The following is a 14634-nucleotide window of genomic DNA, read 5'->3' as shown; positions in this document are numbered from 1 at the left end:
AGGGGTGCGCGGTGCCTCTGTATTGGGCTATATCACGACGCAGCTCGAATGGGTCTTGCCCGCTGTGTTTGGCCCGACCGGATTTGCTTTTACTGTATTCGGCGTGACGTTTGTCGTCTCGCAGAGTGGTGTGCCTCGTGATCTGTAGATCGATCTTGAATGCTTTGCCTTGTTCTCCAATATGTCTCATAGGTCTAGCGTATCTCCCCATGCCTTTTTATTTGAATGGCGTTGGGGTGGAGGCTGAGCTTTTGGCTGGAATGCCTCTCTATCGCGGCCACGAGGTGGCCGATCAGCTGTATCATACGCTTCTTCCTCCAGTCGGGGTAGTAACCTGCGCCTTGGGTAACTCTTGGAGGGGCGCTTGAGTTTATATTCCTCGGCCACGAGGACTTCAGTCCATTTGTCAGCTAGCAGATCTTGATCAACTTGAAGCTGCTGTTGCTTTTTCTTCAGGCTATTTGCCGTGGCCATAAGCCGGCGCTTGAAGCGCTCTTGTTCGACGGGATCCTCTGGTACGGCGAATTCATCGTTGCTGAGGCTTGCCTCGTCTTCGGAGGAGGGCATGTGATTATCCTCCTCCTCTCCGTCTGCCGCTCTCTCAGGAGAGCTGGCTCCTTCATCCTCCTGCTCTAAATCTTACTGCAGGGGATTGTTGTTGTCTTCGGCACTATCCGGAGTGTTATTATCTCCTGTGCCGGTATCACCACTTTTGCTTTGGCAGGACTTAGAGCAGCGCCGCTGACGTCGGCGCTTGGGTTGCTTCTTGGAGGGGTCATCCTCCGCTATCTCGTCGCCATTGCCTTCGTTGGGTGTATCCACCATGTATATGTCATATGACGAGGTGGCTTTCCAATGCCCTATAGGTGTTGGTTCATGTTCGTCTCCTACATCGTCATCCATACCGTCGATGTCTTCGGAGTCGAAGTCGAGCATGTCGGTTAAATCATTGATAGTGGCTACGAAGTGGGTGGTGGGTGGGCGTCGAATTTCTTCGTCGTCCGCATCCCAATCCTGTTGGCCATAATCCGGCCAGGGCTCTCCTAACAAAGAGAGAGACCTTAATGAATTCAGAATGTCGCCGAAGGGCGAGTGTTGAAAGATATCCGCGGCGGTGAATTCCATGATCGGTGCCCAATCGGATTCGATTGGCAGGGGCACGGATGGTTCGGAGTCAGAAAAAGAGTCTGGCACCTTGGAGTCACGGGCTACGCAGAGGGTTAGGCAGGTGTTCGGCTCGATCGCCGTTGAGACTGCAGCCCCTGAGGCGGTGTCTAACCACCCATCCTCGATTGGCGCAGTTGGCTCCGAGCTAAGGATCGGAGCTGATGCGGGCGCGGCCTCTAGGGTACTGTTCGGCGGCAGAGCTAGGTCATACCCATCGCGACAGTGCGGCACGCCCGGCTGTGGCTCGAATCCGTCGAAGATCAAATCTCCGCGGATGTCAGCCGTGTAGTTCAAACTTCCAAATCTGACCTGATGGCCAGGGGCGTAGTTTTCAATCTGCTCCAGATGGCCAAGCGAATTAGCCCGCAGTGCGAAGCCGCCGAATACGAAGATCTGTCCGGGGAGAAAAGTCTCACCCTGGACCGCATCGCTATCGATGATAGTAGGAGCCATCAAGCCTAAAGGCGACGACACAGAGGAACTCTCAATGAAAGCACCAATGTCGGTGTCAAAACCGGCGGATCTCGGTTAGGGGGTCCCGAACTGTGCGTCTAGGCCGGATGGTAACAGGAGGCAGGGGACACGATGTTTTACCCAGGTTCGGGCCCTCTTGATGGAGGTAAAACCCTACGTCCTGCTTGATTAATATTGATGATATGGGTAGTACAAGAGTAGATCTACCACGAGATCAGAGAGGCTAAACCCTAGAAGCTAGCCTATGGTATGATTGTATGTTATGGTTGTTGTCCTACGGACTAAAACCCTTCGGTTTATATAGACACTGGAGAGGGTTAGGGTTACACAAGGTCGATTACAAAGGAGGAGATATCCCTATCTGTACTGCCTAGCTTGCCTTCCACGCCAAGTAGAGTCCCATCCGGACACGAGACGAAGTCTTCAATCTTGTATCTTCATAGTCTAACAGTCCAGCCAATGGAGATAGTCCGGCTGTCCGGAGACCCCCTAATCCAGGACTGCCTCAATGTATGACTGCTATATTCTTTGATTTTTGTGAAAATATTGTTGAAGTTTTCATGGATGATTTCTACGTTTACGGGACTTCTTTTGATGATTGCTTAAGCAACCTTGACCGAGTTTTGCAGAGATGTGAAGAAACTTATCTTGTCTTGAATTGGGAGAGATGCCACTTTATGGTTAATGAAGATATTGTCTTGGGGCATATAATTTCTGAAAGAGGTATTGAAGTTGATAAAGCTAATGTAGATGCTATTGAAAAGATGACATGCCCTAAAGTCATTAAAGGTATAATAAGTTTCCTTGGTCATGCTGGTTTCCATAGGAGGTTTACTAAAGAATTCTCTAAAATTTCTAGGCCTCTCACTAATCTCTTGCAAAAAGATATTCCTTTTGTTTTTGATGATGATTGTGTAGAAACATTTGAAATACTTAAGAAAGCCATGATTTCTGCACCTATTGTTCAGCCACCTGATTGGAATTTACCCTTTGAAATTATGTGTGATGCTAGTGATTATGCTGTTGGTGCTTTTCTAGGACAAAGAGTAGATAAGAAATTAAATGTTATTCAGTATGCTAGTAAAACTCTAGACAGTGCCCAGAGAAATTATGCTACAACTGAAAAAGAATTTTTAGTAGTTGTATTTGCATGTGATAAGTTCATACCTTATATTGTTGATACGAAAGTAACTATTCACACTGATCATGTTGCTATTAAATATCTTATGGAAAAGAAAGATGCTAAACCTAGACTTATTAGATGGGTTCTTTGGCTACAAGAATTTGATTTGCATATTATTGATAGAAAGGGAGTTGAGAACCCCGTTGCAGACAACTTGTCTAGGTTATAAAATGTTCTTGATGACCCACTACCTATTGATGATAGCTTTCGTGATGAACAATTAAATGTCATAAATGCTTCTCGTAATACTCCATGGTATGCTGATTATGCGAATTATATTGTTGCTAAATTTATACCACCTAGTTTCACATACCAGCAAAAGAAAAAGTTTTCCTATGATTTTAGACATTACTTTTGGGATGACCCACACCTTTATAAAGAAGGAGTAGATGGTGTTATTAGATGTTGTGTACCTGAGCATGAACTGGAACAGATCCTACACAAGTGTCACTCTGAGTCTTACGGTGGACACCATGCTGGAGATAGAACTACACATAAGGTATTGCAATCTGGTTTCTATTGGCCCACTCTCTTTAATGATGCCCGTAAGTTTGTCTTATCTTGTGATGAATGCCAGAGAATTGGTAATATTAGTAAACGTTAGGAAATTCCTATGAATTATTCACTTGTTATTGAACTACTTGATGTTTGGGGCTTTGATTATATGGGACCTTTACCTTCCTCTAATGGGTATACACAAATTTTAGTTGTTGTTGATTACGTTACTAAGTGGGTAGAAGCTATTCCAACTAGTTGTCCTGATCATAACACCTCTATTAAGATTCTTAAAGAAGTTATTTTTTCAAGGTTTGGAGTCCCTAGATATTTAATGAGTGATGGTGGTTCACATTTTATTCATGGTGCTTTCTATAAATGCTTGCTAAGTATGATGTCAAGCATAGAATTGCATCCCCATATCATCCTCAGTCTAGTGGTCAAGTAGAATTGAGTAATAAAGAGCTTAAATTAATTTTGCAAATGACTGTTAATAGATCTAGAAAGAATTGGTCTAAGAAACTTGATGATGCATTATGGGCTTATAGAACTGCTTATAAGAACCCTATGGGTATGTCTCCGTATAAAATGGTTTATGGAAAAGCATGTCGGTTACCTCTTGAACTAGAACATAAGGCATATTGGGCTATTAAAGAGCTCAATTGTGATTTCAAACTTGCTGGTGACAACATGTTATTTGACATTAGCTCACTCAATGAATGGAGAACCCAAGCCTATGAGAATGCCAAGTTGTTTAAAGAAAAGGTTAAAAGATGGCATGACGAAAGGATACAAAAGCGCGAGTTTAATGTGGGTGATCATGTTTTGCTATACAACTCTCGTTTAAGATTTTTTGCAGGAAAGCTTCTCTCTAAATGGGAAGGTCCTTACATTATCGAGGAGGTCTATCATTCCGGTGCCATAAAAATAAAAAACGCCGAAGGCACAAATCCGAAGGTGGTAAATGGTCAAAGAATAAAAAATTATATCTCAGGTACTCCCATAAATGTTGAGACCAATATAATTAATACCATAACACTGGAGAAGTACATAAGGGACACCTTCCAGAATGTTTCAGACTCCCAAAAGGAATAGGTATGTGGTACGGTAAGTAAACCGACTCTAAAACATTTCCAATGATAATTTTTCTCTGTTTTGGAATATTTAAAAAAATAGGAAAATTAAAAGTAGTCTGAAAGAGACACGAGGCCACCACAAGGGTGGAAGGCGTGCACTATCCCCCTGGGCGCGCCCCCCATCCTTGTGGCCACCTCGTGTGCCTTCCGGACTCCATTTTCTTGCACGATACTTCCTATGGTCGATAAAAATTTATTATATAATCTCTTGAAGGTTTTGACCACCATACCCCGTCAAAATCCCCTGTTTTTGTTTTGAGTTGTTTCTGCAGTAGATTTAGAACAAGATGTCTTTGCAAGAGTTGGTCGAGGAGAGTCGTGTATCTCACCCGACACCGGGTCCAAGGGCATACAGCGAAGCAAACCACTTCGGGGAAGCAACAAAGGAGGAGATGGAGGCTGACTTGAAAAGAGTGGATGCCATGGAGGAGGATCGGGAAGTTACCTCTCGTCTTCAAGCTGGATTCATGTTGGAAGAACTTCAGAGCTCAACAATACCAAAATCGGTCGTCCCTCCCAATACTAGTTTTCTCTCTTATGAAAATATGAAAAAGAGTGTTAGTTTTTCTCCCATGGCTATGAAACATCCTTGGGTGATTTGAGCTCTAGCCGTCACGGGAAAACTTCGCAAGGAAATAATGGATCTTAAGCAGCAAAATAATACTCAAGGAGGAGAATCGTATCCTGAGGGGCATCATCGCCAAGAATATCACATCACCACCTTCAAAGAAAGAGACATAAATACATGGCTATGGGCACTCGCCTTGTCATCTGCCAAGCTTGGGGGAGGTGCCCTGGTATCGTATCTCCATCACACTTTTACCTTTATCTTTTTCTTAGTTCGGTCCTTTTTGGTTATATCATGATCTCGTAGAATAAAGTTTTTAGTATGATCTAGCTTTGAGAGTTTTGTTTTGATCTCTATCTATGTAATCGAGTCCTTGAGTTATATATAATAAAGAGTACTTTTGAGTTGAGGGCTTGCTTTCTTGCTATGATATTGAGGGAATAAAATAAAAGAAAATAATAAAATAAATAAAAAGATCATATATTGATCTTATGGAGAGTAATGACTTCACATATAAAGAGTATGATGAATAAAAGTTGTTGAGAGTTGACAAACATAGTTTTGGTCATTGTTGCAATTAATAGGAAGTAATAAAGAAAGAGAGGCTTCACATATAAATATACTATCGTGGACATCTTTGTAATTGTGAGCAATCATTAAAATATGACATGCTAAAAGGTTGATGTTGGACAAGGAAGACAACACAATAGGTTACGTTTCCTTATATCTGAATAGAAGTTATATTGGCATGGATCATCCAACATGTTGAGCTTGCCTTTCCCTCTCATGCTAGTCAAATTCTTTGCACCAAGTAGAGATACTACTTGTGCTGCCAAACATCCCTAAACCTAGTTTTGCCATGAGAGTCCACCATACCTACCTATGGATTGAGTAAGATCCTTCAAGTAAGTTGTCATCGGTGCAAGCAATAAAAATTGCTCTCTGAATATGCATGATCTATTAGTGTGAAGAAAATAAGCTTTATACGAACTTGTGATATGGAAGAAATAAAAGTGACGAACTCCATAATAAAGGTCCTTATCACAAGCGGCAATATAAAGTGACGTTCTTTTGCATTAAGATTTTGTGCATCCAACCATAAAAGCGCATGGCAACCTCTGCTTCCCTCTGCGAAGGGCCTATCTTTTACTTTTATCTTCTACCCTTATATAAGAGTCATGGTGATCATCACCTTTCCTTTGGCAAGCACTATGTGTTGGAGAGATTCGGATATATATATATCCACTTTGATGTAGGTTATCATAAAGTATTATTGTTGACATTACCCTTGAGGTAAAAGGTTGGGAGGCAAAACAATACGCCCCTATCTTTCTCTGTGTCCGACTGAAGCTTTGAACCCATAAGTATCACGTGAGTTTTAGAAATTGTGAATGGTTAAATGATAGTTGATTATGTGGACTTGATGAAAATCTCTCATATTGAATCTTTCCGATGTTATGATAAATTGCAATTGCTTCAATGAATGAGATCATAGTTTGTTAGTTTTCAATGAAGTTTCTGATTCATACTTTATCTTCTGAATGAACTGTTACTTTATCTTAAGAAATTATATGGCATTATATGTTGCTGTTCTAAGATGATCATGATGCCCTCATGTCGTATTTTATTTTTAGCGACACCTCTATCTCTAAGCATGTGGACATATTTTTCGATTTCAGCTTTTGCTTGAGGACAAGCAGGTCTAAGCTTGGGGGGGGGGGTTGATATGTCCATTTTGCATCATGCTTTTATATTGATATTTATTGCATTATGGGCTGTTATTACACGTTATATCACAATACTTATGCCTTTTCTCTCTTATTTTATAAGGTTTACATGAAGGGGAGAATGCCGACAGCTAGAATTCTGGACTCGAAAAGGAGCAAATATTATAGACCTATTATGTGCAACTCCAAAAGTCTTGAAACTTCACGGAGAATGACTTTGGAATATATATAAAATATTGGTTGAAGAAAATACCAGAGGGGGGCCACCAGCCAGCCACAAGGGTGGAGAGCACGCCCCCTCGTCCTTGTGGACCCCCTGGAAAGCCTCCTTTGCCCATCTTTGGCTATATGGTGTGTTTTGACCTGGAAAAAATGAGAAGAATGTTTTAGGGATGAAGCGCCGCCGTCTCGAGGTGGAACTTGGGCAGAACCAATCTAGGTCTCCGGCGGAGCTGTTTTGCCGGGGAAACATCCCTCCTGGAGGGGGATCGAAGCCATTGTCATCACCATCGATCCTCTCATCGAGAGGGGGTCAATCTCCATCTCCATCAACATCTTCACCAACACCATCTCCTCTCAAACCCTAGTTCATATCTTGTATTCGATCTTGGTCCCAAAACCTCAGATTGGTACCTGTGGGTTGCTAGTAGTGTTGATTACTCCTTGTAGTTGATGCTAGTTGGTTTATCCGGTGGAAGATTATATTTTTCAGATCCTTAATGATAATTAATACTCCTCTGATCTTGATTATGAATATGCTTTGTGAGTATTTAAGTTTGTTCCTGAGGACATGCGTGGGAGTAGTCTTGTTATAAGTAATCATGTGAATTTGGTATTTGTTCGATATTTTGATGAGATGTATGTTGTCTCACCTCTAGTGGTGTTATGTGAACGTCGACTACATGACACTTCACCATTATTTGTGCCTAGGGGAAGGCATTAGGAAGTAATAAGTATATGATGGGTTGCTAGAGTGACAGAAGCTTAAACCCTAGTTTATGCGTTGCTCTATAAGGGGTTGATTTGGATCCATATGTTTCATGCTATGGTTAGGTTTACCTTAATTCTTCTTTCATAGTTACGGATGTTTGTGAGAGGGGTTAATCATAAGTGGGAGGCTTGTCCAAGGAAGGGCATCACCCAAGCACTGGCCCACCCACATATCAAATTATCAAAGTAACGAACGCGAATCATATGAGCATGATGAAAACTAACTTGACAATAATTCCCATGTGTCGTCGGGAGCACTTTGCTTTATATAAGAGTTCGTCCAGGCTTGTCCTTTGATAAAAAAGGATTGGGCCACCTTTCTGCACCTTGTTTACTTTTATTACTTGTTACCCGTTGCAATTTATCTTATCACAAAACTATCTGTTACCGATAATTTCATTGCTTGCAGAGAATACCTTGCTAAAAACCACTTGTCATTTCCTTCTGCTCCTCGATGGGTTCGACACTCTTACTTACCTAAAGTACTACGATAGATCCCCTATACTTGTGGGTCATCATTGTGTAGAAGACAAGAAGAAGGAGATAGTCTCACATCAACTAGGCGTATCAACAGGCTATGGAGATGCCCATCAATAGATATCAATGTGAGTGATTAGGGATTGCCATGCAATAGATGCACTAGACCTATAAGTGTATGAAAGCTCAAAAAGAAACTAAGTGGGTGTGCATCCTACTCGCTTGCTCACGAAGACCTTGGGCAATTTGAGGAAGCCCGTCACTGGAATATACAAGCCAAGTTCTATAATGAAAAATCCCCACTAGTATATGGAAGTGACAACATAGGAGACTCTCTATCATCAAGATCATGGTGCTACTTTGAAGCACAAGTGTGGAAAAATGATAGTAACATTCCCCCTTCTCTCTTTTCTCTCATTTTTTTGTGGGCTTCTTTGGCCTCTTTTTTGTGGGATTCTTTGGCCTCTTTTATTTTTTGTAAAGTATGGAGACTCATCCCAACTTGTGAGTGAATCATAGCTTCCTTCATCCTTTCCTCACATGGGACAATGCTCTAATAATGAAGATCATCACACTTTTATTTACTTACAACTCGATACTAGAACAAAAATATGACTCTATATGAATGCCTCTGGCGGTGTACCAGGATGTGCAATGAATCAAGAGTGACATGTATAAAAAATATGAAAGGTGGCTTTGGCACAAACACGATGCCAACTACATGATCATGCAAAGCAATATGACAATGATGAAGCGTGTCATAATAAATGGAACGGTGGAAGTTGCATGGCAATATATCTCGGAATGGCTATGAAAATGCCATAATATGTATGTATGGTGGCTGCTTTGAGGAAGGTGATGGTGGGTTTATTGCACCAGTGAATGTTGTGCGGTACTAGAAAGGCTAGCAATGGTGGAAGGGTGACAGTGCGTATAATCCATGGACTCAACATTAGTCATAAAGAACTCACATAATTATTGCAAAAATTTATTAGGTATCAAAATGAAGTAATAGACGCATGCTCCTAGGGGAAGGGTTGGTAGGAGTTGACCGTCGCGCGATCCCGACCTCCACACAAAGGATGACGATCAATAAATAAATCATGCTCCGACTTCATCACATCACGGTTCACCGTGCATGGTATGGGAATCACAAACTTTAACACAAGTATTTCTACCAATCCACAATTACTCACTAGCATGACTCTAATATTACCATCTTCATATCTCAAAACAATCATAAGAAATCGAACTTCACATAGTATTCAATGCACTTTATATGAAAGTTTTTATTATATCTATCTTGATGCACATCATATTAGGACTAAATTCATGACCAAAGAAAATTACCATGCTCTTTAGAGAGACTCTCAAAATAATATAAGTGAAGCAAGAGAGTTCAACAATTTCTATAAAATAAAGCCACCACCGTGCTCTAAAAAGATACAAGTGAAGCACTAGAGCAAAATTGCCTAGCTCAAAAGATATAAGTGAAGCACATAGAGTATTCTAATAAATCACGGTTCATGTGTGTCCCTCTCAAAATGTGTGTACATCAAGGATGATTTTGGAAAACTAAAAAGCAAAGACTCGTATCATACAAGACGCTCCAAGCAAAACACATATCATGTGGTGAATAAAAATATAGCCTCAAGTAAATTTACCGATAGACGAAGACGAAAGAGGGGATGCCTTCCAGGGCATCCCCAAGCTTAGGCTCTTGGTTGTCTGTGAATATTACCTTGGGGTGCCTTGGGAATCCCCAAGCTTAGGCTCTTGCCACTCTTTATTCCATAGTCCATCAAATCTTTACCCAAAACTTGAAAACTTCACAACACAAAACTCAACAGAAAACTCATGAGATCCGTTTGTATAAGAAAATAAATCACCACTTTTGGTACTGTTGTGAACTCATTCTTTATTTATATTGGCGTAATATCTACTTTATTCCAACTTTTCCATGGTTCATACCCCCCGATACTACCCATAGATTCATCAAAATAAGCAAACAACACATAGAAAACAGAATCTGTCAAAAACAGAGCAGTCTATAGGAATCTGTAAATCACGAATACTTATGTAACTCCAATTTTCATGAAAAATCAGGAGAAGAAAGGCAATTTATATCTTAATCTTCTGTAAAAAGAATCAACATTTTATAGCGCTTCTGTTAAAAATTAAAATTATTTTTCTAGGTGCAAAATTTTTCGTTTTTCAGCAAGATCAAATCAACTATCACCGTAAGCCATCCCAAAGGTCTTACTTGGTACGAACACTAATTAAAACACAAAACCGCATCTAACCAGAGGCTAGATGAAAAATTATTGCAAACCAGGACCTAAAAAGCAAGAACAGAAATAAAATTGGGTTGCCTCCCAACAATAACACAAAACCACATCTAACCAACAAACTCCTACCTTAGCATCAAAAGTATGGCTCCCCAAGAAATTTCCTCCGGCAATGGAATCTAAAACATATCTATTCCAAGGAGTAATTCCCACATAAAAATTGCGAAGAATAACAGTAGTAGATTGCTTTCAAGTAGATCTATTCTGAGCATTGAAAATTCTATACCAAGCATCCATTAATTTTTCTCCCTCCCTTTTCTTAAAATTAAGGACCTCATTCTCGAGAGTGCTAACAATTAATGATGGCAGGACCAACCATGAATGCAAGACAAGCGATCTTACACACGAGCTAAAAAAAGCAAACAAAAAGAAGAATGGAAGAAGGTTGAATAAAAAGGCTAATCTTTTTGTGTTTTTTCTGAAAATCATTTTAGAAGTCGGGGAGAGGAAAATATGAGGCAAATGGCAAATAATGTAATGCAAGAGATGAGAGTTTATGATGGGTACTCGGTAGGCTTGATGTAGACCTCCCCGGCAACGGCGCTAGATATTCTTCCTGGTACTTCTTGAGCTTGCATTGGTTTTTCCCTTGAAGAGGAAAGGGTGATGCAACAAAGTAGAGATAAGTATTTTCCTTAGTTAGAGAACCAAGGTATCAATCCAGTAGGAGGTACAAGCAAGTCCCCAATCTATGCACCTGCACAAACAATCAAACACTTGCACCCAACGCGATAAAGAGGTTGTCATTCTCTTCACGGTCAATTGCAAAGGTGAGATCTGATAGAGATAGATAAAAGTAAACAAAAGATAAAATATTTTTTTGGGTTTTTTGGTTTATAGATCTGAAAATAAAAGATCGCAAAATAGTAGATCGGAAACAAATATGATGGAAAATAGACCCGGGAGCCATAGGTTTCACTAGAGTCTTCTCTCATGAAGGCAAATAATATGGTGGGTGAACAAATTACTGTCAAGCAATTAATAGAAAAGCGCAAAGTTATGACAATATCCAATGCAATGATTATGCATATAGGCATCACGTCTGTGTCAAGTAGACCGAAACAATTCTGCATCTACTACAAGGTAGGGGGCACCCCCTAGGGCGTGCTCTCCACCCTTGCTGCCGCCTCGTGACTCTTCTGACTTGGACTCCAAGTCCCCTGGGTGTCTTCTAGTCCAAGAAAAATCATCGCAAAGTTTTATTCCGTTTGGACTCTGTTTGATATTCCTTTTCTCCAAAACTCAAAAGCAAGGAAAAAACAGAAACTGGCACTGGGCTCTAGGTTAATAAGTTAGTCCCAAAAATAATATAAAATAACATAATAATGCATATAAAACATCCAAAATAGATAATATAATATCATGGGACAATCAAAAATTATAGATACATTGCAGGCGTATTAGTGTATTACGGAATGAGTAAAGAGACTTGTCGGTAACAAGATTGAACTAGGTATGAAGATACAGACGACCGAATCTCGGGCAAGTAACATACCAATGGACAAAGGGAATTACGTATGTTGTCATAAAGGATCGACCGATAAAGATCTTCGTGGAATATGTAGGAACCAATATGGGCATCCAGGTCCCGCTATTGGTTATTTACAGGAGAAGCGTCTCGGTCATGCCTACATCATTCTCGAACCCGTAGGGTCCGCACGCTTAACGTTTGTTGATGATATAGTATTATATGAGTTATGTATGTTGGTCCGAATGTTGTTCGGAGTCGCGGATGAGATCACAGACATGACGAGGATCTCTGAAATGGTCCGGAGGTAAATATTGATATACATGATGATATGGTTAGGCCAAGGGGTAAGGCCCACGGGGCTTTAGGTTGGTGCAAAAGGATGCTTTGTAGAGGTCCAAATGCCGGAGACCCTGGCATCTGGCCCTGGGCCAGACACCGAGGCCCATGGCATCTAGGCCAGACGCCAAGGACTGTGGCGTCTGGTCCTGGAAGTTCGAGAAGGACTCTTCCTTGCAGGCAAAGCCAACTTTGAGGAGGTTCTTTCTCCAAGTTTCGACCCCAGGGCTCAACATATAAATAGAGGGGCAGGGCTAGCACCCGGAACACATCAAGATACACCAAGCCGTGTGCCGGCAACCCCTTCCCTCTAGTTTATCCTACGTCATAGTTTCTGTTGTGCTTAGCGAATCCCTGTGGATGTTGTTCTTCACCAACACCATCACCATGCCATCGTGCTGCCAAAACTCATCTACTACTTTGCCCCTCTTGCTGGATCAAGAGGGCGAGGACGTTGTTGGTGTCAAAACCGGCGGATCTCGGGTAGGGGGTCCCGAACTATGCGTCTAAGGTGGATGGTAACAGGAGGCAGGGGACACGATGTTTTACCCAGGTTCGGGCCCTCTTGATGGAGGTAAAACCCTATGTCCTGCTTGATTTATTCTTGATAATATGAGTAGTACAAGAGTTGATCTACCATGAGATTGGAGAGGCTAAACCCTAGAAGCTAGCCTATGGTATGATTGTATGTTGTCCTATGGACTAAAACCCTCCGGTTTATATAGACACCGGAAGGGGCTAGTGAGGGAGTCCTGGATTAGGGGGTGTCCGGATAGCCGAACTATACCTTCGGCCGGACTCCTGGACTATGAAGATACAAGATCGAAGTCTTCATCCCGTGTCCAGAAGGGACTTTCCTTGGCGTGGAAGGCAAGCTTGGCGATACGGATATGTAGATCTCCTACCATTGTAACCGACTCTGTGTAACCCTAGCCCTCTTTGGTGTCTATATAAACCGGAGGGTTTTAGTCCGTAGGACGAACAACAATCATACCGTAGGCTAGCTTCTAGGGTTTAGCCTCTCTGATCTCGTGGTAGATCTACTCTTGTACTACCCATATCATCAATATTAATCAAGCAGGACGTAGGGTTTTACCTCCATCAAGAGGGCCCGAACCTGGGTAAAACATCGTGTCCCCTGCCTCCTGTTACCATCCGCCTAGACGCACAGTTCGGGACCCCCTACCCGAGATCCGCCGGTTTTGACACCGACATTGGTGCTTTCATTGAGAGTTCCTCTGTGTCGTCACTTTTAGGCCCGATATCTTCTCTGATCATTAACAATGATGCGATCTAGGGTGAGACCTTTCTCCCCGGACAGATCTTCGTATTCGGCGGCTTTGCACTGCGGGCCAATTTGCTTGGCCATCTGGAGCAGATCGAATGCTACGCCCCTGGCCGTCAGGTCAGATTTGGAAGATTAAACTACACGGCAGACCTCCGCGAAGACTTGATCTTCAATGGATTCGAGCCGCAGCCGAGCGCGCCACACTGTCACGATGGGCATGATCTAGCTCTGCCACCGAACAGTGCCCTGGAGGCCGCACCCGCATCAGCTCCGACCCTTAATTTGGAGCCAACTGCGCCAATCGAGGATGGGTGGTTGGACACCGCCTCGAGGGCTGCAATCTCTACGGCGATCGAGCCGAACACCAGCCCTATTCTCTGCAAAGCCCATGACTCCAAGGAGCCGGACTCCTCTCCAGACTCGGAGCCCTCCGCGCCCCTACCGATCGAACCCAATTGGGCGCCGATCATGGAGTTCACCGCCGCGGACATCTTTCAGCACTCACCCTTCTGCGATATTCTGAATTCACTAAAGTCTCTCTCTCTTTAGGAGAGCCCTGGCCGGGCTATGGTCAGCAAGGTTGGGATATGGATGATGAAGAAATTCAAAGCCCACCCACCACCCACTTCGTAGCCACTGTCGATGATTTAATCGACATGCTCGACTTCGACTCCGAAGACATCGATGGTATGAACGCTGATGCAGGAGACGATCAAGAACCAACACCTATAGGGCACTGGAAAGCCACCTCGTCGTATGATATATACATGGTGGACACCCCAAAAGAAGGCAATGGAGATGGAACAGTGGAGGATGACCCCTCCAAGAAGCAGCCTAAGCGCCGGCGTCAGCGGCGCCGTTCTAAATCCCGCCAAAGCAAAAACGATGATTCCGGCACAGGAGATAATAACACCCCGGACAGTGCCGAAGACAACCACCTCCAGCAAGATTCAACACAGGAGGATGGAGAAGCC

The sequence above is a fragment of the Triticum dicoccoides genome, chromosome 5A (assembly GCF_002162155.2).
Source record: "Triticum dicoccoides isolate Atlit2015 ecotype Zavitan chromosome 5A, WEW_v2.0, whole genome shotgun sequence".
NCBI lineage: Eukaryota > Viridiplantae > Streptophyta > Magnoliopsida > Poales > Poaceae > Triticum > Triticum dicoccoides.
Note: the sequence above shows the minus strand (reverse complement) of the source record.